Source organism: Ambystoma mexicanum, chromosome 3p, assembly GCF_040938575.1.
Source record: "Ambystoma mexicanum isolate Mex_15411 chromosome 3p, UKY_AmexF1_1, whole genome shotgun sequence".
Lineage (NCBI taxonomy): Eukaryota > Metazoa > Chordata > Amphibia > Caudata > Ambystomatidae > Ambystoma > Ambystoma mexicanum.
In genome coordinates, this window is record NC_090925.1 from 1047096760 (window position 1) to 1047120780 (window position 24021).

The 24021-nt window shown below is 45.2% G+C and overlaps 1 protein-coding gene across 2 annotated transcripts in view; it reads right to left on the reverse strand.

Moving 5' to 3' along the window:
• The window catches only part of LOC138581224 (protein-glutamine gamma-glutamyltransferase E-like), a 386319-nt gene that overhangs the window by 362140 nt on the left and 158 nt on the right, over positions 1-24021 (reverse strand). The window lies entirely within an intron of this gene.

Sequence of the window (24021 nt, forward strand, 5' to 3'; positions counted from 1 at the left end):
TACTTGCTCTGTTTGTGCTGCAAACAAGTATCAGACGGGTAGGCCAATAGGTTTGTTGCAACAGCCTCCTCTAGCTAATCGCCCCTGGGAACATATTTCCATGGATTACATTGTGGACCTTCCGGTGTCTTCTGGTATGACTATAATTATGGTCACTTGTGACTCCTACAGCAAGTTGGCACACTTTTCAGCCTTTCAGCAACTGCCTTCGGCTTCAGAGACAGCTGCCGTCTCCCTCCGTGACGTAGTCCGTCTGCATGGTTTGCCTATGACTATAGTCTCTGATCGTGGTTCCCAATTCACCTCAAAATTCTGGGCCACTCTCTGTCGGGTTCTGGGAATCCATAGGGCTCTCTCCTCGGGCTATCACCCCCAAAGCAAAGGCCAAACGGAAAGACTCAATGCCAGCTTGGAACAGTACCTTAGGTGCTTCTGTAGTCCACAGCAAGAAAGGTGGTTTGAATTTCTCTCCCAGGCCGAGTTTGCTTATAACAATGCAATTCACACCACCATATAGATGAGTCTGTTCTTTTGTACATACGGTTTCAACCCACACCATCTACCCTGGGTTAATACACGATCGACCAAGGTTCCGGCATTAGATGAGGCTCTCAGAGATCTGCACGAGGTACAGGAGACAGCCAAGAAAGCTCATCTAGCCAGCTAGGATGCCCAGAAGAAGTGGGCAGACAGGAGCAGACGCTCAAACCCCGACTGGAAGGTGGGACAATTGGTATGGCTGTCAACCAGATTTCTTCCCAGATGGATTCACAAGGGGAAGTTTTCTTCTAGATTTCTAGGACCCTTTCCCATTGTTCAACAGATCAATCCGGTGGCTTTCAAACTTAAACTCCCGGATTCCCTCAAGAGGATTCACCCTGTCTTTCACACTTCTCTTCTCAAGGCGTACAAGGAAGACCCATTTCAGAGGCCTGTTCATAAGGGACGCCCTAAGGTTGATCCTGCCCCGGACGAGTACGAGGTGGCTCGTTTGATCGATTCCAGGTATCGTAAGGGCAGGTTACAGTACCTGGTACATTGGAGGGGCTATCCTAAGGAGGAGAGAACCTGGGAGCCTGACTACCACATACATGCTCCTCATCTTGTGAAAAGGTTCCATCGTTTTCAGCCAGGCAAGCCGGGGGGACCCCCAAGGAAGAGGGGGTATACTGTCAGGAATCGAGGGTGGAAGCTGTGGGATCGATGGACGCTCTAGTCCTCACCCATCATGGCTGCCTCCACTATAAATCTAGGCCCCGCCTCCAGCTCGGCGCGTTGTATCTGTGTATTGCCTACACTTCTACCAGCGCTCAGAGTTGCTCGTAACTTTCTTTCCGAGTTTTCCTCCACGCTCTCGTTTTCGGCGTGAGCTTGTTATTTTCTCCTGTGTCCCTCTCCCCTTTCTGTCCGATCTGTGTTTTTGTTCTACGTGGTTTTCGTAACCGACTATCTGTGTTCTGCCTTTCTCGCTCGCGACCCCTTTCGCGCTCCGCTTCTTGCTTACCTTCCTGTTTACCTTTTCTCTGCTTGCGAAACCCTTCACACTCTGCTCCTCGCTCTGCCTTCCTGATTCCTTTTTCTCCGCTCGCGATCCCTTTCGCGTTCAGCTTCTTGCTTACCTTCCTGTTTACTTTTTCTCGGCTTGCGAAACCCTTCGCACTCTGCTCCTCGCTCTGCCTTCCTGATTCCTTTTTCTCCGCTCGCGATCCCTTTCGCGCTCAGCTTCTTGCTTACCTTCCTGTTTACTTTTTCTCTGCTTGCGAAACCCTTCGCACTCTGCTCCTCGCTCTGCCTTTCTGATTCCTTTTTCTCCGCTCACAATCCCTTTCGCACTCAGCTTCTTGCTTACCTTTCTGTTTACTTTTCCTCCACTTGCGAAACCCTTCTCATTCTGCTCCTCGTTGTTACCTTCCTGTACCTTATACCGCTTGCGGCTCCTATCAGCTTCTGTGTCCGAGGCATCTGGCACTCCAGGCATTCTGCAGTGTCCTGACTTTGGAGAAAGCCCTCGCTTTTCAATCCATCATTCCTGAATCTTCATCATCTCAGCCTGGGAGAACCTGCCTTATACCTTGCCTTAGGAACCACTCCTCTCCTTGCCTGCAGATCTTCATTCAAGGGTTTTTTTCTGCCGTTCCGGCTTTTTCCCTTGGGCACCGAGGCTGGCCCACTGGGAGCCCCCCACGGCAGGTTTCCACAACTGCCAAGGTGGCCTCCGGAGGGGCCAGACCTTACTTGCACGATAAGAAGGTTAGAACACCTAAGGATCTTATCTCTACCAAGAAGAAGGAACGTCCCCAAATCCGGACTACTGTAAAGGACTCAGTATCAGAAGATTCAGGTGAGGAGAAGGGGGAGGTGGAGCCGAAGTCTGACACTGGGTTCTTCCAGTAAAATGTTTGCAACCTTATTACTGAGAGATCTTAAGACCCACATTCTGTCTAAGAATTTACTTTCATGTTATCAGGTGGGTTTTCACTCAGGAATGGGGACTTAGTTGAATGCTTATACTATGTCCCATCTACCAGCTGCTGTCAAAAAAGCAGTGGTTGGGACCATTTATATGGCCTCTATCGATATGCCAAATGCATTTGACATGGTAATCAGGTACACCTTGTGGCCAAAGTTGCTTGCTTGATTCCAGTTAAGATGGTGCAGCTTTTGGCCTTGTTACACACTGATACCTCGTGAGGGTTAGGTTGAGCAGGGAGGGAGCCTTGACAGGTCCTATACCCACGTATGTTGGGTTGCGGCAGGGCTGTGTCTTGGCTCCCACTTTGTACAATCTATGTATGTCTGACATTGGCAAATTATGGGAGGCCCGCACAACAAATCTGGTGAAAATGGGCACAGTAACACTGGACTGGATTGCCTTTGCAGACAATATTATATTGTTTGACAGAACCCCAATTGGCCTGCATAGGAAGCTTTGCCTTTTTCACAACTATGCAGATGATAATAATCTAAAAGTGAATGGACAAAAGTCCATGGTCATGATATTCACAACTACAAAGTGGCCAAAGTCCTTTGACTGGAGAGTGGAGAGTGGCTGACCATTCCCTGGAAAGAGTGAAATCTCTGAGGTACCTGGGATACTGTCTAAGAGCAGCTCCATGGTGGGTTGGAAATTGTTTCTCAAAGGTAAATACATCCCACTCCCGACCAAGATGAAAAAAATCTATTCACAGCTCTGTCCCTACTCATTACGGCCACTTGTTCCATTTTATCTGCTGAAGGTGGAACCCATGTTACTGTATGGCCGAGACATCTCATCATCTGAAATGGGGGCTTATTTAAATAAGCTCCAAGGGTTGTTATGGAAAAGAGTTCTGGGACTGGCAAACTCTGTTCCAAATGCATTTATCAAACTTGAGTTTGGTCTGAATTCCTTGGCCGCCACATCAAATTGAAGGACACTAACAGAGTCTGCCAGGCTGCTAAACGCTGCGGCAAACTCTCTCTATCAGTGGTGGGGGGAGATCAGACTTCGATCTCTGGAATCACCATAGATGACTTCAAAACACGTATGACTGAAATGCTAACATTAATTGGCTCCATGAGGGAGGAGCTTACCAGTAATACATGTAGCAGTAAAAAGAAGCTGTTTGAATAAGACTACTGTGAGACAACAGATCTGTTGCCATCATATACTCTCCATACAGAATATGCAAAATTCATTAGGAAAAGGCAGGATAAAATGAAATACATCTCTCTTTCCTTGTCCCAAAACGTAGACCATATACCTACGCTTCCGGTTCAATCAGTTCCTAACAATGGAGCAGAAAGGGAAATGGGACAAGACTAGAACTGATAAGCATTGTAGGTTTTGTAATGATCTCTGCGAAATGGAAGGTCTAAAGCATCTGGTCTTGGATTGTCATGGGCTCAGAGAGCTAAGACTACGGTTTTTGGGATCAATACGGCCAACTGTGCCATTATGGTTTAGGCTGATGTGGGGCAATCAACAATCCTTAATCTTATCACTGTGGATAGTCAAGGAAATACTGGAGGCCCTTATTTGAATGCTTTAATGGTATTATCTTGCTCTTCTGAGTGGTCATACCTAATAGTGGGTGGGATGGGCAGTAATTCCATTGTACTTTGGGGAAGGAACTACCTAGAAGAGATGTACAAACTATATGCTGATGTTTGGATATGCTAAACTAAACTGGTGTTTTGACAGAGGGCATATCACATAATGAATAACACATACTGTAGTTATGCTATGTGGATTTAATTTTAAATCTCAAATTGTACTGTTTTAATAGCTTTTTTCTTACCTGTTCTTTTTATTTGTTTAACCTGTTTTTCTTTTTTACTTTATGATGTGAGAGGTTTATACTTTTTGTTTATAAACTAAAACACAATAAAAAAGTAAAAAATGATACCAGCAGTTTGTTTTTCCAAAGCATAAACCCACTTCCCTGCCCCTGCAGTGAGCGAAGGAAGCATTTTCATTAGATTATTCCAGTCCATTTATGACCACGGGACATAAAACGCCTTCCCTCGACCCTTCTGGAGTAGTGGGATTTGAGTTGCCCCTACTATTACTGGGGCTTTCCCCATCTGTCCTTGGCCTCTCCCTACAGTCATGTGAGCTCCACGCACATCCAAAGGCTCCATGGTGTGCTTTCCCTGATTACTCCAAGAACGAAAGGTGCAACTACTACCTCTTGTCCTTGTTGCTCGTCTTCTGTTTCCCATTCATCCTGTTTCTTTCTGTCCCTGTTAATACATCGCCTAATCTTTCAATGGGGACAGAAGCATATTCGGCACTACCGTAGCATGCCGCCTCTCTTTCTCCTCGTTCTGATCCTGCACCTCTGACAGCACATCCTTCCTCCAGATCCACATTTACTCCCTTTATAACTGAGTTATCTAACTTTACGTGCATCTGACCGTGCCTCAATCTCCCTGCCTCAACCTCCTTCACCTGCCTGTTCCCTTCTTCCTGTTCTTCAATCCTGCTGTGTCATAACCGTGCTATTTCATTCTCTGCTAACCTTACTTCTTTTTCCCGTTTCTGTTGCTCTTGCCTCTCTGCTGCCATCTGTAATCTATCTTCTTATCTGTTGATGGGGGGGCACCTCCTCGCTTCTGAGCTCTTTATCACTCCTTCCTCTTACGGGTTGGAGCTTGCTCTTTTTCCTCCAGCTCCAATTTCGGTGCTGGTCTAACCGTCAAACAGATTTTTCTCAATCCACCTTCCATCTGAGACCCATTAATAACTTTTACTAAAGAAGGTGTTATCCTTCTGCTCTCTTCATGAAGCCATCTTTTGAAAAATTTGAGCTGGCGGAGGTGTCACCTGACACCTGAGTGGTTACCAGAGAGTATAGTTGTTCAAACTCAGGGTTGGTATATGCTTCTGCGGCCAATAAAGGATAGCACTCACATGAGGGCAGTGCAGACAAAATTGCTACACTCTCCTTTCCCATCTCCTCCTCAGTGGTCATAATTTTATGGGCCTTTCCACCTGTTACGCTCACCTGGTCTCCACAGGGGTGCCGAACGAAGCTGGACTGCAGCGGTCTCCACCAGCATGACTCGTAGCGAAGTGATGAATGACTGCACCTGCCCACTCAGTTTCGTCTGTCTGATACAAAGGAAGATTTGCCTAAAATGTTGAAATGATATGTTAACTAGCCGTAAGGAGGAGGATCGACTTTCACCTCCCGTGACCTACTTGTGCACTCTTCTACTATGTTTCACCTTAATGTTATGAATGGCGGGCTCTCCATCATGCGACTAGATGCATGGGTGCGTAGATATTCAGGGATCCAGTTAACTTCACTGATCCTGTAGGCTTATTGCAGAGTTCTGACAATGATGACTCTGAGGGTAAGTCTTTATGCCCATACTCAATAGTATGAATTGCTTTAGAGTTCAAGTTGCCAAAAGTTCACTCTTGTGTCTTTCTTTGCAGATTCCACTTTGGGGGTGCACCAGATGAAAAGTGACTCCTCCGAAAAATGGTGAGTAGAATGCCAAGGTAAGTTTCTACACATGCACAATGCGATAATGTCTAAACATGCGATATTGTTCTTCTGTGCAACTAATCTGCTGTCCCTTTTCTATTCTGCAAGTGCGGTGCCTCCGGAGCGAAGATCGTGTGATGGTGACTTGTGGAACCACAATCGAATGCAGCTTCAGGTGAGTATTTATGCCATTTGAGATTGGATGTCTTTAAAGAGGCACAGCTCACCTGATGTTTTCTTTTATTCAGCAGGTGCGGCAGCTCCGGAGTGGCGGTCGCATGCGTGTGCTTCGTTGGATCGCAGGAACCAACAGCATTCAGGTGAGTACCACGCTGCGCAATGCTCAATGTCTTTAAAGTGGTTCTTTACTCTGAGCGATTAACCTGGTGTTCCATTTCTGTTTTGGCAGATGCAGAGACTCCCGGACGATCGAGATGAAGAATCAGGCAAGGGTCTTGTTCTAATCTCTACTCTCTCTTCCTTTGCAGGCACGGATCGCGATGACTGGGATGGGCGTGGCTGAAGACAGGACTGGAGCTTGCAGACACAGTGAGCGTTACGCTGCAGGAGTGCAGAATAACTCAAAGCGTGTTCAGTTCCAAGGGTGTGGTTTAAATAGCCTAAAAAGTAGTCCCTCCAACCACAACCTTTCAAAGTAGTTCCAGGTAAAGTAGTCCCTCCAGTATGCCTCAGACTAGGCTGCACATGGTCCTTCTTCTCCTGCAGACTGTTTTGCTTGAGAGGGCAGTATGAGCCTGGCAGCATTGGACTGAGTCCAGGAAGCCCCCGCGTAGTCCTTTGGGGCCTTAAAGGTCCTCATAGGTGCTAGTACCTGGGGCAGATTGGTCTTCTCCCCCTGTCTGGGGGCAAGTACCATGACAGCACTCCCCCCATGGCCCCTCCCAAGGTGGTTTGATTCTCTGGTCCAGGATTGGTCAGCTGGTTTCGATGGAACCGGTTTACTAAATGTGGCACATGAACGTAGTCACTTGGTTCCCATGATCTTTCTTGTGGTCCATAGCCTTTCCAATCAACTAGATAGAATAGTTTTGATTTGACAAACTTTGAGTCCAGTATTTCTTTAACTTCAAATTCTGGTTACCCATCTACCAGAATTGGTTTTAGTGGTTTAGTTATCCGAGTTCCAGGTTGTACTGATTTCAGGAGAGAAACGTGAAATACGGGATGGACTTGCATGTTCGGAGGTAACTCCAATTTGACTGCCAATGGATTAATGGTGGCCTTAATGGTGTAAGGTCCCAAATACCTGGGATTAAATGTGTGGGTTCCTTTAAGTGGTATGTGTCTTCAGGATAGCCAAACCTTGTCTCCGATCTGGTATTTTGGGGCTTCACTCCTGTGTTGATCTGCGGTTTTCTTGTATCTTTCCTTCGCTTGCTTTAAATGTTCTGTCGCCTCTTTGAAAGCTTGTGTAATGCTAGTGTATAAACTGCTTACGGCTAGCATCTCCAAGTGTTGAGGTGGGTCGAGTTCAGAGGTCCGTGGATGCATTCCATATATTGTGTAGAATGGACTTTGCCCAGTGCTGGAGTGCAAAGAGTTGTTGTAGGCATACTCGGTTATCCATAAAATGTCCTTCCAGTTGCCTTCAGTTTGGTGTAACATGCAGCGTAGGCATTGCTCTAACGTTTGGTTGGTTCTCTCGGTTTGACCCTCGGTTTGAGGATGGTGGCTGGTTGAAAGTCTTACGTCAATTTGGGCCAACTGGCAACATTTTCTCCAAAACTGTGAGATAAAGTGACTGCCCCGATATAAAACTTTCACCAGAATTGAAGCTGAAGGCAAACCTTTTAACGGAATGAAGTGGGCCATTTTGGAAAGTAGGTCCACTACCATTAAATGGTGTTGACCCCCTTACAGGGGGGAAGATCAGCGATAAAATTGAGGCATAATGTATGCCAGGGTGTAGGTGGAACGTCCAGGGGTTGTAGTAGACCTTATGGTTTCTTTTTCTGGGCTTTGTTCTGTGCACAAATGCCACAAGATAGCACAAATTGTTTATGTTTTTACGCCATGTGGGCCACCAAAAATGTCTCTTGATCTTGGCTTCGGTTTTTGCAATTCCAGGGTGGCCTTCTACTAAGGATTCATGGTAATTGGAGATAACCTGTTTCTGCAGATCCTTACTAGGTAAATAAAGGCGTCCTTGGAAGTAAGGTAAATGATCAGTGATTGAATATTTGCATTTATTCGACCAATCTTGTAAGGCTGTGGAATCGAGGAGATGTAAAATTTCCTTGTGGATCTCTTCCAGGGTCAGCGAAGTAGTTATCCCCAGAATTCTCCCTTCAGGGATTATGGGCACTGGATCGAGATTCGAGTATGCTTTTTCCATCCCTATGCGTGATAGAGCATCTGCCTTGCCATTTCGAAAACCGGGTCGGTAAGTAATTACGAAATCATATTCCGCGAAAAATAACGCCCATCTGAGTTGACGAGATGACTGGGCCTTGGCAGTCTTTAGGTATTGTAAGTTCCTATGATCCGTAATTACCATAATGGTGTGTCTGGCTCCAGGAGATAGTGTCGCCAAGCCTTGAATGCCACCTTGATGGCTAAAAGCTCCTTGTTGGTGACGGCATAATTTAATTCAGGTGCTGAGAACTTTTGTGACCAAAAGGCCACTGGGCGGAGTTGACCTGTCACAGGGTCTTTTTGAGAAAGGACCGCCCCCATTGCCAAACTGGAAGCATCAGTTTCTACCACGTACAGGAGATCTGGGCGTGGATGTTTTAAAACTGGGGCTGAGGTGAATTTCCGTTTTAGGTCTTGGAAGGCCCTTTCCACTTCATCCGACCACTGAAAGCGTTTATTCTTCCATAGTAAAGATGTGATGGGATGTACCAGATGTGAAAAGTCTGGAATGAATCTGCGGTAGAAGTTTACAAATCCAAGCATGCTCTGAACTCCTTTGATTGAAGTTGGGGAAGGCCACTTGAGGATGGCATCTACTTTCCGTGAATCCATCCGAACACCACATGGGGTAAGGACAAACCCAAGAAACTCGACCGCGGTAGTGTAAAAGAAAGATTTTTCCAATCTGGCATACAATTTATGTTGCTGAAGTTTTTCAAGTACATCACGAACGTGCTTCACATGGTCTTGTTCCGAAGATGAATACACCAGGATGTTATCAATGTACACGACCACACAGACATCAATTAGCTCACGAAGGACATTGTTCATAAAATATTGAAATGCTGCCGGGGCCTTACAAAGCCCAAAGGGCATCACCTGATATTCAAATAGCCCATACTTGGTACGGAAGGCGGTCTTCCATTTGTCCCCCTTTTTAACTCGTACGAGATGGGACGCCCCTCTGAGATCCAACTTAGTGTAAATACGAGCGTCTTTTACTGGGTCCAGCAGTTCCGGGATTAGTGGCAGGGGGTACCGGTTTTTTACAGTTACTTGGTTTAATGTGCTAGTCGATACAAGTTCTTAGATCTGCTTCCTTTTTAGGGACGAAGAATAAGGGCGGGGCCGCCGGGCACTTGGACGGGCGAATGAAGCCGTTAACCAGGTACTGATCTAAGTATTGCTTTAGATGAAGATTCTCGGGTTCAGTAAGGGCGTAGATCCTACTGCATGGAATTTGAGTGGCAGGTATAAGATCGATCTGGCAATCATATGGTCTATGAGGTGGCAAAGTGTTGGCTTGGTCTTTCTGGAAAACATCCTGAAAATCCTGGTATTCCTGAGGTAGCAGATTTGTCAGACTCATGACTGTTGCAATTTTCTTGATCAGAGATTCTTCCGGATAACAAGTATGAGCACATTCTGAGAATGTCACTCTCTTATCACGCCAGTCTATGCAAGGATTGCGCGTTTCTAACTACGGCATTCCCAGAATTATTTGGAATTGTGGAGCCTTGATTAAGTCAAACACAATGGTTTCTTGATGCCCATCTTGGCCCAACAGTGTCATCTCCGTCGTTGAGTGAGTTACAGGACCAGAAGCGATCTCCGTTCCGTCGACGGTGGTGACTAAATCAGTTGTGGTCTTTTCGCAAAGAGAAAGATTCATCCTTGTAGCCATTTCCCGATCCACATAGTTACCTATGGCTCCGCTGTCCATGTAAGCTCTAACCGCATGCATAAGAGACGGTTGCTGGTGGCTAATAAGGATCATGGTAAAGCTTGGTGCGAGGTCTGGGAGTCCTTCTTCTCGCTCGTCAAGCGGACCTCTACGCTTTTCGGGCGGGGTAGTTTTCCGGCTCTGATTCAGCGCTGATCTTGTCAGTGACCCTGAATGCCTTCTTGGGTGGATTCACAGCACAGTCTCGTAAAAAATGGCCAGCTGTTCCGCAATATAAGCACAATTGCTGCTGCCTTCTCTTGCCTTTTTCTGTTTTGGCGAACGGCCCCCGAACTCCTCCAATTTGCATGGGTTCGGAAGTATCTGTGCCTTTGGAGGTGTTGTCTCTTGGTCGCACCAACACCCAATTCTCAAATCTAGCTCAGTCAGCCTTCCGGTTCTGTAGTCTGTGGTCCAGCTAAACCACCTGGTCAATGTACTCAGCACAGTCTTGAGGTGGTTGACCACTTGCGCCAAAACGTCTTTTAATTTGCCACTCAACCCTCGATGAAATAACATAGTTCTTTTGTCTTCAGGCCAGATGGTTTCCACCACCAATCTATTAAAGGTTGCAATATAAGTTAACAGATCCTGATTCCCTTGGCGTAAGGACAGAAGTTCATTATCTAAAGGTTGGCCTTGGGAATGTCCAGCGAACAACTTCTCCATGTTCTGCTGAAACCCCTAGAAATCTCAGAGAAGGGGGTCATCTTGATTAACTAGTGGTATGGACCAATCCGCAGCACTGCCACTGAGGAATGACAGTACAAAGTCCACTTTTGATTGATCATTCGGAAAGGCTCCAGGCCTGCATAGGAAGTGTAGGCGGCACTGGTTCATAAAAACCGCAAACCGTTTAGGGTCTCCCGCAAAGTGTTCTGGTAGAACCAAAGGTATAGCTCCCGGTAGGACCAGCTGTACTGGGTAGCTTGACTGAGTTGGGGCTGATGCCCTAATCCTGGTAACGGCGGGTGGCCAGCTTGGGATTGGAGTAGTTGTCTGGCGAGATCGTCCGTACGCTCTTTTGCCACAATCAGTTCTCTTTTTAGAGCACTGGTTTCTTGTCGAGCAGAATGCACCTCAGCTCTGAGTTCCCACACAAGCTCGGCTAATTGGTCAGTCTCTGAAGTTTACATGGCACCCGGGTAGAGGTTTGTGTAGAGGCTTTGCATTCTGTTACGCTCACCTGGTCTCCACAGGGGCGCTGAACGAAGCTGGACTGCAGCGGTCTACGCCAGCGTGACTCATAGCGAAGTGATGAATGACTGCACCTGCTTACTCAGTTTCGTCTGTCTGACACGAAGGAAGATTTGCCTAAAATGTTGAAACGATATGTTAACTAGCCGTAAGGAGGAGGACCGACTTTCACCTCCCGTGACCTACTTGTGCACTCTTCGACTATGTCTCACCTTAATGTTATGAATGGCGGGCTCTCCATCCTGCGACTGTATGCAGGGGTGCGTAGATATTCAGGGATCGAGTTAACTTCACTGATCCTGTAGGTTTATTGCAGAGTTCTGACAACAATGACTCTGAGGGTAAGTCTTTATGCCCATACTCGATAGTATGAATTGCTTAAGAGTTCAAGTTGCCAAAAGTTCACTCTTGTGTCTTTCTTTGCAGATTCCTCTTTGGGGGTGCACTAGATGAAAAGTGACTTCTCTCCGGAAAATGGTGAATAGAATGCCAAGGTATGTTTCTATACATGCACGATGCGATAATGTCTAAACATGCGATATTGTTCTTCTGTGCAACTAATCTGCTGTCCCTTTTCTATTCTGCAGGTGCGGTGCCTCTGGAGCGAAGATCATCTGATGGTGACTCGTGGAACCACAAGCGAATGCAGCTTCAGGTGAATATTTATGCTGCGTGAGATTGGATTTCTTTAAAGAGGCGCAGCTCACCTGATGTTTCATTTTATTCAGCAGGTGCGGCAGCTCCGGGGCGGCTGTCGAGTGAGTGTGCTTCGTTGGATCGCAAGAACCAACAGCATTCAGGTGAGTACCACGCTGCACAATGCTCAATGTCTTTAAAGTGGTTCTTTACTCTGCGTGATCAACCTGGTGTTCCATTTCTGTTTTGGCAGATGCAGAGAATCCCGGACGATCGAGATGAAGAATCAGGCAAGGGTCTTGTTCTAATCTCTACTCTCTCTTCCTTTGCAGGCACGGAATGCGATGACCAGGACGGGCGTGGCTGAAGACATGACTGGGGCTTGCCGACATGGTGAGCGTTACGCTGCAGGAGTGCAGAATAACGCGAAGCGTGTTCTGTTCCAAGGGTGTGGTTCAAATATCCTAAAAAGTAGTCCCTCCAACCACACTCTTTCAAAGTAGTTCCAGGTAAAGTAGTCCCTCCAGTATGCCTCAGACTAGGCTGCACATAGTCCTTCTTCTCCTGCAGACTGTTTTGCTTGAGAGGGCAGTATGAGCCTGGCACCAACTGAGTCCAGGAAGCCCTTAGGTAGTCCTTTGGGGCCTTAAAGGTCCCCATAGGTGCTAGTACCTGGGGCAGATTGGTCTGCTCCCCCTGTCTGGGAGCAAGTACCGTGACACCGCCCTTCTCATTCAACCTCCATAACTCTGAAAGGTTCAATCTATTCTCTAATTACAAAACGTTATACTTAGTTACAAGGAAAGTATGCAAGTTCTCCAACATACCCCTATCGTAGCACCCTTTGTTAGGCCAAGAATTAAATATTTTGCCTTTTGTTACCCACAACCATTCTCATAGGTATTTTAAAATCTTTATCTAATATCCGGGGAGCATCTGACATAAATGATTCAAAGGAGTCTCCATAATCGAAAGCGATCTAACTCAAATTTTCAAAAACCATGATATAGCCTTTAAGAGCGGCATTAAATATTCCCAGGCGAGAGCATATTTCTACTATTAGAAAATCCTGCAAGTGGCTCTCCATACAACAAAAAATTGACCTAAAAACCATTTGCCTCACATATAAAGCCCTGAACAACCAAGCCCCTCCATATCTCACTAATATATTCACCTGGAAATCTTCGGCCAGAATCACAAGATCTTCCAATACCTTATGCCTAGCGGTGCCCAAATTTTACCACTGGACATCAAGTCCATCTCCACCTTTCAATTCTTCAGAAATCAGGTCATTACTTGGATACTGAATAAAAACTAACACTACCTCGGCTCAATCTTGTCATCTCATAGACATACCTTATGCTTTCACTCTCTCTTTCCCATGTGGTTTGACTGTAGTGCCTTGGTCCATAAATGTGTATATATTATATAAACTGTGTATATCACAAAATGTATTATATGTATCATGTAACCATTTACCTAAGCACCCTCTTACCTCTGGGTCTGGTGCGCTATATAAATAAGTAAACAAACAAACATATACAACCCTAAGAGACAAATCCGCAGCACAGAAAATCACTACCAAAAAATCCCCTTTCCTTCCCTTTTCTAAAAAAGGAATTTCCCGCACTCACTCTCCTTACTCGCTTTCACGGTACATATACACTCCTCAGGCAAACACAAATAACAGCATATTATCAAAACACCCGCCAGCCAAAATCCTCTTTACTTCTCTGATATTTCTCCTTCACTCAAGCATAAAAGGAGCACAATGTTTTCCATTACAACACTGCTGTATCTCTCTCTTCTTTACTAGTACAACACTCTTGACTACTGTGCTGTCTTTTCCTGATTACAGGAAGATACTCTTCACTACTTCGACTAACCAAGAAAAAGCAAGTTGCGGGCTCCGTCCGCACAACCAATACAAAATAAGAGGTTCCCAAGGGTATACTCCAGAAAGGTATCTACAGGTGGGCTTAACATAAGATGCCACATCACCCTAAGGTGAGGGCTCCTGCCAACCAGACAGATAAACTGAAGGGTATCAAGGCTATCCTTACAATGGACGTGCTGGTGCGGGAGACCACACCTCTAAAATAAAAAACTATGTAAAAAAGAACTTATGACATACAATAATCCATCCACTCCCCGAGAAACACTCACTCTTCCAACCTACTTTACCTCATCTAACTCCACACTTCTCTCAACCTACCCAATAACAAACAAAAAAACGGTTTCTTCTCACTTATTACCCTCTTGCTTTACCGGGCAAAGATACACTCACATGAAAGTTCTCCGGAGTGGTGCTCCTTTAATATGCCCTGCACAGCTGGGCCACAGTAACACACCTTGGCGGGCCAGAGAGGCCTCTAACCAATATGGCGCCTGTAGACCCCTTCTTTGTCGTGCATGAAGACTAGTCCCTGCATAGAAGTGCCACAGCAGAGCTGGGCAGACCGGAGACCCCATTGTCTCCCAGAGCCTGGGGCACACCTAAGGACGGCAAATGTAGGAGCGGGCCTTTGTTCACCATAACCCAAAGAAGGCCCAGCGCTGAAAGAGCGAGTCCGCATTTGTCCATAAAGCAAGTTTATTGTACAAATGGCCGGGAGCTGCTAGATGTCATCCAAGAGTTAAACTAACCAGAGTCTCCCTGAACCACAAAAAGAACACACATTTTATACAATTTGCAACAGTTAAAGCACTCCCACAGGTTTTGTTACACAGTCAAACCCCACACATTCTATAGAAATTCCATTGGTGTGAAGAGGAAGGGAACAAACAAACTTCCTTTTGCCCTATTGTTGCTGGTTTTATCGGCCAAACTTTTTGGTGTCCACATTTCAATTTAAACTATGCAATTTACCATTCCAGACCACATGGTCTCAGCCCGCACCCTGACAACTCAATTAAAAATCCATGACCTATTGTTGCACCTTCCCCGCAAGCAAACCTTGCATCAGGCTAATTGTCTGGCCCTTAAACCCAGCCCTACGAGGTGGCCAAAATCCCTCTGTCATTCAATAACAGGCTCCCATGTACTTACAGAGATTACATCTCTCTTCCACAATAGCAGCAGGCCATAAAACAGGCTTGGTCGAAACTGGCCACAGCTGTTGCTCCCTCTCAGCCTTCAATCTTGTAAAACCAGCTTCCTGCCCATTCACAATTTCACCTTGCAGATCCAAGCATCAGTGATTCACACAATCTCCCAACAATGATATCCCACATATGTCCCAACTATCCCAAAAAGCTTCCTGTGTATGTATGTTCATGCATGTGTGTGTTATAGACTACTGTGTCCCCTCATCACAATCTCCATTCAGAACCTTCTATCTCGCATGCACATGTTTAACTCTTTGCTTCTCATTAAGGCTGAGTGACATTCCATTCATTTATATTGTATCTGTACCATAGCAGCAAAGTTGTCATTATGTTGCTCCGCGTGTGCAAATCTAATAATGTATCATTTTACACAAATAACCCTAAAAGTAAAATGTATCCCATTCACATTAACTACACTATATTTGTGCCAATTTGCAACATCGCTGTCGCCTCAGTCCCCAATATGGAGCGCGCAATTCAATCATCTTTTTACCCGTGGGACCTTTATTAACTACCCCAACAATAGCTATAGCTTGGGTAAATTGCCAAAACCAGGGGATTTTAGAAAGGAAGCAGCTGCCATCTTTGTTTTTGCTTGATGCAAGAGATATCCACAGATATAGCAAAGATTATGGGAAAATGAAACGCAGTGAAAAAGACATATGCAGATGGTCAAAAAGCATGCAAAGGTCAGCAGTCTGGTGGTGGGAGGAGGTAAGAGGACACCAAGTGAAATTTGGGAGTTGGAGGGGGCTAAGGACTGAGTTTGCAACACAAAGCTTTTCTGTAGCCTTGGCTATGGACAGAATAGCCGCAAATAGCTGAAGTCTGAAAGCAAACTGCATCACTGAAACAGTGCATGTTGTGGTAGGAATGGGACAGGGCATGGGAGGTGAGAAGACATTCATGGGTGTTTGGGGAACAGGCACAGAGGAGGGGGAAGCTAGTTCAAAAATCTGCTAAAAGGGCCTTTAATAATAACCGTGAGGCACTATTGGAACCAAAACCAGTAAAACCTAAGGATGAATGTATTGTTTGTGTTAACACATTCACTGACCAAAGCTTGAAAATCACCAATATCATTAAGAAACATTGGAACATTTTCAACATGGCCAATCAACTGCTCCCCATGCCAATTTTTGCTTATAAAAAAATCACCACTGTAGGGAACAGAGTGAGTAGTAGCAAATTGAAATGCATAACCACATCGGCTCCCAAACTTTATTTTTTGTGGGGCCTGCCTGAGTTACTGGACACTACCCTTGTGGGTCCCGTGGGGTCTGTGAATTAACCTCGAAGAGCAAAGAAGTTTATATTGGTCCCTAAAAAGTCTTACCAATTGTAATACTGAGTTTGTTGTCTATTTGATTACATGTAAATGTGGTTTATTCTATGTAGGCAAGACCATTCGAAAAGTAAAGACTTGAATAATGGAGCACCGAAGTTGCATAAGAAAGAAAACAGAGAACCTCTAGTTAAGCACTTAGGTCTATTAAAGCATGACCATGAGGACTTCACCTGGACCATTTTGATATCTCTGAAAGGGAGTAATTCCCAAGAACTTGAAAAAAAGTTGTTTAAAAGTGAACAAAAAATTATCTACCTATTGCATAGTGATGTCACAGGCTTGAATGAGCCTGTTGAATGGCATAAAATACAGTCATAAGCGTTAGCCTTTAGTCCTCCCATTACAACTCCCACTGGTCTGTAATACCCGGCCCACACCCTAGCCATCAGGGTTAGGTAGGCAGTGTTCATTCTTTACTCTGTGGGTTGGCCATCTTTTGCATTTTTTGCATTCTTTGCTTTTTTCGGTCTTTGCATTATTGGTTTTGACTGGCCTCTTTCCTATCCTTTCACTTGGCGAGGATGAGTTTTTCCTCTTCTAGTTGCGCATCCCCTTATTAATGGGGGTAATGTATGGATAGTTTTCCATTCAGTGCACTGCCGTCTTTTGTAATGAGTTTTTTTCCCTAACTATGGCATTTTGCCTTGTAGTTTTAGTGCTAGCCGGGTTTATCCACCTCCGTCTAGCGCCCACTACGTGGCACTTTTTGATGGGCACATTGTTGGCTGACCCCAACGACTTGTGCAACATCTCTTTAAAGCGTTGTTTTGGAGGATATTTTGCTCATATTCTCCATGTTATTACTAGCCTTTACCATGCACAGGGTTTTCCTTGATCACTATTTTTCTGTGACCTGGATTGCTTACACAGTCTTCTTTGCTGTTCTAAAATGGCCGCCTACTAATTTCACTTCTTTGCCTTTGTATTACATTGACAGAGTGATAGGACTCTAGCCGTCTCCATGACGATGCTTATACATCTTTCCTCCTCGCGCGTATGCTTCCCCTTTGGTGTTACCGTGACGAGGCATTTTTCACCGCCGGACCGCGACTCTGCAGGTATGTGTACCGGGTGACGCGGCCCGAGCGCTGACTCAGCTACTGATGAGTTTGTTAGCCTTACTGGGGTTGTGTTAGTTTTTTTCACTTACTGCAGTGGCGCGTACGGTTTGACTCTGCATCCCCGGGCCTTGAGAGCGAGTGATTTCCTATGAGAGCGTGTGATTTTCTGCACAATCGCTCTAGTAGCAAGTTCTGTACAACTACCCCCCGGCTACATTTTACTCTTCATACGTGGCTTTTGGAAAGTGGCAGGTACGTGATGGCTTGATGGTTTTTTGCACTGTGGCTGAATTTTGGTTTCGGGTTACCACGGTCACTCTGGGTAGTATACCATTGACTTAGGTTACGGCATGTACTGTCGGTCCCAGCAGTCACGGTTCCCATTACAACAGTGAGGGGCTTTTGTTTTACTCCCACGGGAGCACGACAAGTCTCTTGATGGGGCAACTTTTTGGCCCTTTTTACTAGACCACCCCGTAATACTTATTTAATACATTTACCTTGTATGGATCTCCTGACTGTCACGAGCTTGTGATTTTGGCCTTTGGTTACAGGATTTCTTGTTCCAACCCCCCTGTGCATTAATCGTCTCGTGGAGACTACATGCTGGTTCATGTTGTGGAGATCCTCTGCGCACCATCTTAGAGATTTCGGTTTGGCCTGACGACTACCTACTCAGGCAGATAAACTCCTTTTTCCTCACCACCTATGGAATTCTTCCACTCGTGTGTTGGTTGTATCTTCTGATTTAATTGCTGTGTTGTGAGCACTGATTTTGCTACGTGTTTTAAGCATATTTTTGCATTACACACTTTATAGGACTGATTCATCCTCCTACCCCAACTTATCCTTAGAAGTTGAGAGCCCCCATGAGCACCATGTAAGGTCATTTGTTTCCTTTTTGGTTCTCCAGTTCATTGAGAACTCCACAAAGTATTTTAGCTATTCAGCAGCATATCCTTTGTTTTTATATGTTTTTATATGTTTTAACTCTACAGGTGCTATGAGAATGACCCAGATCAAGTCTGTGACTCTATAGAAACTAGGTTTTTCGTTGTAATTATTGTTTTCTCCTGATGAATGTTCGGTACTGTGTTTGTGAACAGAAACATGTTGAGACAGCTCTCTGGATTGAAACCAGGGAAGTGAGAATATGATATAATAATCCAAATGGAATTTGGTACATAGCAGGTTGTCCCAGATGTACCTTGTTATTTCTTGAATTTGTTTGAATTAGCATCTTTTGACAATTATGCATTTCTATGTTTTCTGTGAAGTTTTGTATTGTGGACCTTTGAATTTAATCATGTATTTTAATTATCTGACTTATTATTAAAATTGAAGTTGTAATTTTTTAGATGCATCTGGTCCCCTCCTCCTTCTAGATGTTTTGAGATTGGCACTTGTATCACTAGCTCTGTCTTCTATTAGATTTGTTATTGATCCGCCTGGATACAGACAGAGTAGACACTGCCGACGGGTTTGCACAGTGGTCTACCTGGTTTCCTCTTTTGATATTATAGGAAACTTGTGAGGGCCTGGGGAGGTAGGAAAGCATTTACTTCAGGATCTTTTTCCGATATTCACAGTGATAATATGACTACAGATACAAAATCTGTAGTTCTATACCAGTGGTTCTAGAAATAAAAGTTTTTTTTAAAAATACGTATTTTTACAGCTACAGTGACGTCGGGGGTGAAAAATCATTGACCATGGACAGTGGCATGATAGCTATACAGGTCTCACATCCAAGCAGTAACTGGGACTGACCCTACTTAGCTTCAAAGCGAGGAAGGGGCCAGCCCAAGATCAGGGTCAGTTCAACATACCTTAATCAAAGATGGTATTGAGCCGAACTTCAAGAGATTCTGCGTGTGGGTAGAATCAGGCTTGGGGGCATCAAGTCACTTTAATCCAGGCAATGAATCAGCATTGAGTCGGGTTCAGGTGTGTGCTTTGCGTGCTTCCAAAACGGCATCGAGCAGTGCACTTCAGAGGGATCACCAGGAAGGGTTTGATGATGAACCGTTTTTTTGAGATGATGAAGACCGCTGGTTCGGGTCAATGAGCGATGCGATGATCCAGCGGTTCGAGTAAAGCTGTGATGCTATGTCCTGGTGGTTCGATGCTGTTCCCCATACGGTGAATCAAACTTGAGTGCCCGGTGCACTGGCATTTGTGTCAGGCAGGTGGCAAGACTGTCCTGGAGTACTATGGCATCGAGCTGGTTCAAAGATGCAAGCACCATGGGTCAAAGCATGGTGGTGTCTAAGGTAGCCCAAGGCACTTAAACAGCGAAAACAAGGGGATCCTGACTTCTTTGACTCTTTTGATGCTGTGAAACCCACAGCAGGTCTCTTGGACAAGGTGAGAACTTTCTGTCTCTGCTCTCTCAGCCTAAAGATGTTTGCTGCAGAGTGGCAGCCCTTGGTCCTCAGTAGGAGTCACTCCCAATGTGCCCTGGGCATGGGTGGGGAGAAGAGCTTGCCTCTGCATTGGAAACACTCCTTCACCAAAGTGGCTGAGAGCTTTGGAAAGGTCAAATTCTCCCAAAACAGGTCCAAGTGAATTTTTCCTTATGACCAACCTGGATGGTCCAAAAGGGAATCCAAGAAGGAGTGGAAGAACCCCTCCTTTATAGGTAAATGTCCACAGGTGATTGAACACAAGCAAGCCTGCTTTAAGGGTTCAAATGTCTTTCCTTGTGACAAGTGGGCTTTGCCTGTTTGTATCATACCCACATTGCATCCGTTGTGTTAAAGTAAGTGAATGAGACAGGAAGGAAAAGGAGGTAAAGACAAAAACAGGATGGTGACTCATCCCCCCACTTGTGCTGAACACACTCAGTCTACCCTCCCCCTTCTCAGATCCATAGCATCAAAGCCCCTATTGATATGCAGCACCGTGGTTTGATGCTAGTCCTTTTGTGTAAGTGTGCTCTTTGCTTCCTGTTTCCAAGGTCAGCTCCTGCTAAGGGGCTGTCTTGCTGGAGAGTGGTGTTACATGATCTCACAAAGGATCAAAATAGAGGCAGCTTTCACTGGCTGGGAGCAGCAAGACAGCCAGTCTAGGGAAAGTGCACATGCCTGTTCATGGCCTGGCCGGAAATCACAGAGCTGACATCGATCAATCAATCAACAGCTTTATTTTGACAAGAAAGTCATAAAAGCAATACATAGTTTAAAAAAACACAAATGCAACAACACCATAGTCACTTGGCTCATAAATAAATTCCAATCAGGATACAAATTAATCATTTTACCAGAGAGGGCGAGTAAAAATAAGTTCATCATTTTACCAGAGAGGGCGGCTTAAATTAAATGGATTCCTCTTCCCCAGGACATTGTGCTACTACCTTAACCTTTCACTGGTATATTCTTCCTGCCCAACTCAAATAATGAGTAGTAGCAAGGACAGCCACTGCATCTGCAGTATCCAGGCACATTGCCATGGCTTCGTCTAGTGTCCTGCAGGCCCGAATTAAAAAAAAGGCTTCAGAAAATGCTTCCTCAAGGGCTTAGTGACTGGACAGAGTAATAGGTGATGTAGGACAGTCTCATCGGCTTCGCTACAGAGGATGCATGATGCTGAGACGGCATCATTCCATCTTTGTCGAAATACGGCTATATAGAGGATTCCAATGCAGAACTTTAGGTATAGAGCCCTTTCCCACCAAGGGAAGACATAATCCAGGTACGCTTCTCAACCTACCCGTTTCTTAATAGCAACTGCTCGGAGACCCTGGATTTTCCCAAGATATCCCGCTGGGCCTTTGCCCCTGCTGCACTCTTAATCACTTCCTTGGAAACAGATGTAATAACTCAGTGGTTTGACCAATACTCCCCCAAGCCCAGCAAACCCAAATAACTTTTCACATGAACAGCCCACTTCAGGGATTTAAAAATGTGGTCTCTGCCACTACAAAGGGCTGAATCTCCACTTGTCCCCAAAGTTCCGCCCCATACAGTGCTGCCTGGCGGGCTTGCGCTTTGTAGGCCTCCCGCGTGACCCGCACCGCCCCGATCCCTTGCTCATTGGTAAATCTGGTAAGGGCCACACTGTGCCTAACCAGCGTTAGCTTGGCCTTCTCGACCTGTATTTTCCAATTACATGACGCCATGACTCTCAGGCCTAAGTAATCGTACGACTGGACCTGCTCAATCGCACCCTCCTCTAAGGAAAAAGATTGAGGCTTCTGCTTCTTCCTGGGATTGGTGTTAAAAATCATGGCCTTAGTTTTTCTGATATTCAGGGAAAGCCCACAAAAATCTCCAATTGTTTATGTACACCGGCAGGTGTTCGGGAGAGGAGCACTGCATCATCTGCAGCTGACATCAGTATGATACTTAATCATTGATGTCAGTAAACCTAAGGCCATGATTTTTAACACCAATCCCAGGAATTAGCAGAAGCCCCAATCTCTTTCCTTAGAGGAGGGTGCGATTGAGCAGGCCCAGTCGTACGATTACTTAGGCCTGAGAGTCATGGCGTCATGTAGTTGGAAAATACAGGTCGAGAAGGCCAAGCACCCAAATTTTGGAACGCCTAACCTAAAGCACTCAAAGCTGGGACCTCTCTCACAGCACTCTGCAAATGCCTCAAAAACAAACAAACTAACACTCTCCCCCTCGCTTCCCCCCTCGCCTATCATTACTCTGCATGTATCTTTACTTCCATGTAACCATGTATGGATATCATGCCTCACTGTCATGTAACTAAGTTTTCTCTGTAACCAGTAACGATTTGTCTGTAACAGCGCCACAATGCCTCAGGGCTGCTGCGCACTATATAAATGTTAATAAATAAATAAATAATACAAATTTGATGTGGCTGTAATAATTATGAGAGATACTAGCCACCATACCTTAAACTCAAGTATGGCTTATAAATTGTTCAACTGCCAACAGTATAGTAAATCTCATAGTTATGTGGGATGAGAAATGCATCCCCAGCGTCGAAGTGACTTTGCGTCACTGTAGCTGTCAAGTGGGCATCTGTGACATCTGACCTGCTCTGTGCCACCGGAGAGTAGGGGATGCAGATCACGATACAGGTGCACACAATGCTTTTGGCATGGAGTTTGCTGAAAGAGGTGCCTGGTTAGCAGGCCACCCTGTCTTCGAGATATAATAAACTGATCCTGGTGATTCATAATAAAAATCATGGATTCTCTGCCCTTGGCAGGTGGCAATTCTTCGAAGGGCTAAACAGGCTCCCAATGGAGACAGACATCTTAAGTGATCCCGACATGAACCTGCCAGGAACAGACGCAGACATAGCACCCAGGTGCTTCCAAACTGCATGCGCCAAGACATCAACCAACCTAGCTTGCATTTGCCCCCTCTAAACAAACCCACTCCCCCTCCCTTTCAGGGTGCAGCCCAAGAGACCATACAATGGCAGTGTACCATGATGTGAAACCCAAAAACATCCTGATCCCATAATCTAGTATCAACTGGACACTATACACCATAGAGTATTATAAAGTTCAAGTTCAAGATGCCCTTATTGTGATAAATGTTCCCCATAAAGTAGTAGACTTCTCCTTAGGCAGAAAAATGAAAACCAATGGCAGTCCGTCGCAATGAAAAGCTATGCTCTGTCCAAAGCAGCAACCATTTTAGAACGAGTAAAAGTTTGCTAAGTGAAAATACACGCATAAGTAAATTAATACTGAATGAGAAACCACAAAAATATAAACACGTGAGTTAATCATTTAAAAGCACATTCCCTTGGCGTGGGCTCCATCTGGAATCTGGCAAATGCCCACAGTGATCTCAGACTGTTTGCGGTTGACTACTTTGAATCCAAACGTAAGTCTTGGTCAGAATAAATGCACGTGAAGGGTCATCCCAGTAAAAAAAAAATCACTAATATCCTATCCAACTGCAACCTATTTCAGTAAATGTGGCAGCGCTGCATTGCGTAACATCTGACATTGCAATGGCCCTCGAGGCCAGGCTCATTAAACGGCCTTGTCTCGGCCGCGAGAAGGACACCATGAGAACCGTTGTTGCATGACATCGACCACGTCGCAGGGCGCAGCACAGGTCAGAGCGTCACACCTAGGAAGAAGGCGCTCCTTTCTGAAGAGAATGAGAGGAATGTCAACGAGGATGCCACGTCACACCCCCTCTTATGTTTTGAAAACAAGAAAAACGGGGCCTGTGCCTGCCGGGTGGGGGTGTGCCTGAACACGAATTTGAGAATGGGGACTTCTCATATATCTGAGAAGAGTTTGCAAACAGCCTTCTCGGCTTTCTCCCGTCCATATCTCTACACACCCTGACCTGCAGCTCTATCGTTCGCTAACGCTTTGGAAACCTTTCAAAATATGAAGTCTGTGTCTTTACTCAAAACAATATTCATTATATATTTACTCAAAGCAATATTCATTATATTGCCCCTCCCAGTAGTCTTCTAATGTTTCCAGATTTTTAAAATTATGGGAGTCACCAATTACTGAATACATCTTACACATTCATAGCGTTCTATTTTCAAAATCACACAACACTTGACGAAAAAAAGCAGATGTAAAGTCATCGCGAACAAAATTGACGCCTGTATTAATTTAAATAACAATGCCACGTGTCG